General features: G+C 38.2%; 1 pseudogene; it reads left to right on the top strand.

Annotated features, from left to right (window-relative positions):
- The first annotated feature begins 818 nt into the window (after positions 1-818).
- On the top strand, positions 819-1715 carry LOC131903651 (vomeronasal type-1 receptor 4-like; annotated as a pseudogene).
- The last annotated feature ends 395 nt before the right edge of the window (positions 1716-2110 follow it).

The following is a 2110-nucleotide window of genomic DNA, read 5'->3' as shown; positions in this document are numbered from 1 at the left end:
TAATTTTATATTTTGCTGGTATTCATCAGGATTTAGGTGTGTGATCTGAGACTGATGAGAGATTATTTCTATAACATACAATATTTAAATGTATTTGTGTTTTTTTCCAAAATAAATAACATGGTTTTTAACAGTTCTGTGACATATTACACTTATATTCCTCACATGAATCCAGGAGAGTTATAGAGGCATTAACTCAAAGTTGGGAAAGATTCACTGTGGGGCAAGTTACTTTCACATTATAGTGTCTGGAAATATTCACTCATAATTTATATTGACCTGAATAGAACTTTACATTCATGTGAACACATGATGCAAAAAAGAGGTCAAAGCAGCAGCATTGTAGGGTGAGCAGCTATGTGTAAGCACAAAGGAAACACTGCACTGCTGTGTTTGAAGAAGCCACCTGAGCACCAGTCAGGGAACTGCACTGTATCTTTCCATGTTTTCTCTATTGCCATTCAGCCAGGTTCAAGTTCTTGTTGTACCTATAATCAGAGCATGAGTTTACAAAGCCATAACTCCTCTCTGCTAAAGTCATTTTCTCTGTGCTTGGTAAAGTCACTTTTATGCTCTACTCACAGTTGGAATAGTGCAGGAGTTATCAAGTCTCCTGTCTCTGAGGCAGCTCTGTGTGAAGGGTACATGCTTTAAAACCCACATAAACATCTTCAAACCTTCCCAATTTTACAAATAATCATTGTTTCTAGTGGAGATTTTGTGGATATAGAATGTGGAATTTTGTTGGGACAGAAATTCAGCCCATGTCTCATGTTCCCCTGCATGATTCTCAGGTTCAGAAATCAGGAAATGACAGGATGACAGGTATGAATATGGCTCTAGGAGTGATCATGGACTACATTTGGACTTCTGAGCAACTCTTCTGCCTTCTACAATTACTACTGCTTTACTTCACAAGGTACAAGCTGAACTCCACAGACTGGATTCTGAACTATTTGATTGTAGCCAATTTCTTAACTCTTCTGTGTATAGGAGTGCCCTAGACCATGGCAGATTTTGGGCTGAAAGATTTTTTCATTTTGGATACAAGCTCCTCTTATACCATCACAACATGGGCAGGGATGCATGTCTTTACAGCAGCAGTTTTGGGAGTTTCTTCCAGGGCCAGACCATCAGCCATGGCAACTCCAGGTGGGCAGAGATTCAAGACAAAACATTCAAACACAGTGACTTTTTCCTAGGCTTTTGTTGCATTCGGGAAGTCCTCATTAATATTTCTAATCTCCTCTACATGACCTGAAAATTGGGAGATAGAAACATGACAAGTAGACAAGACTTTGGCTACTGCTCTGTTTGTTTTGACAAAACTGGCCAAATCCTGCATGCTGTGTTCCTGCCTCTCCCTGATGCTGTGTGTGTGTTCCTCATGGTCTGGGCCAGCATATCAACTGTTCTTAATTTGTACAGGCACATGTAGAGAATGCAATACATGCTCAGAACCAAAACTTCCCCAATATCTTCAACTGACTCCAGGGCTATCAAAACTATCCTTCTTCAGGTGAGTACCTTTGTCTTCTTTTATATAATCACCTGCCTCTTTCAACTGTTTCTGGTGTTCTTAAATAATCTTGCCTGGTTCCTGGCAAACACAATTGTAGTCATCTCTCGGTGTTTCCCAGCTGAGTCACTTTCTGATCATGAGCCACAATTCCATAGCATCCAGCCACTATGTTGCCTGGATGAGAAATTTATAAGAACCTGATATGATTAAAAACATGAACTGAAGCACTATACATGGTTTTTATTAATCCCTTATGCCTTGGGAAGGGTATGCACATTGTAGACAAAAGACACAAGAACACTGCTATGCATTTATAAACTTCTGTATTGTAATATGTGTACGTGCTTTTATGCATCTGTATTTAAGTCAGTGCATAAAAATACTCAGTCAGATTGTGTTTACCCTACTTCATGCAATGTATTTGTCAAGTTATTGGTGACATATTGTAATCTACAAAGGCTTAATAAAAAATATAAATGTAAAATTTAGATTTCTGAAAAAAAAGTTACTGTGACCATGATAACTGACTAACAAGATCAACTATGTTCATATTTTCTTGTTATGTTTGGTGATTAGCTTGTTAAATAA

The sequence above is a fragment of the Peromyscus eremicus genome, chromosome 1, assembly GCF_949786415.1.
Source record: "Peromyscus eremicus chromosome 1, PerEre_H2_v1, whole genome shotgun sequence".
Classification (NCBI taxonomy): Eukaryota; Metazoa; Chordata; class Mammalia; order Rodentia; family Cricetidae; genus Peromyscus; species Peromyscus eremicus.
Note: the sequence above shows the minus strand (reverse complement) of the source record. Positions and strands in the feature narration are given on the sequence as shown.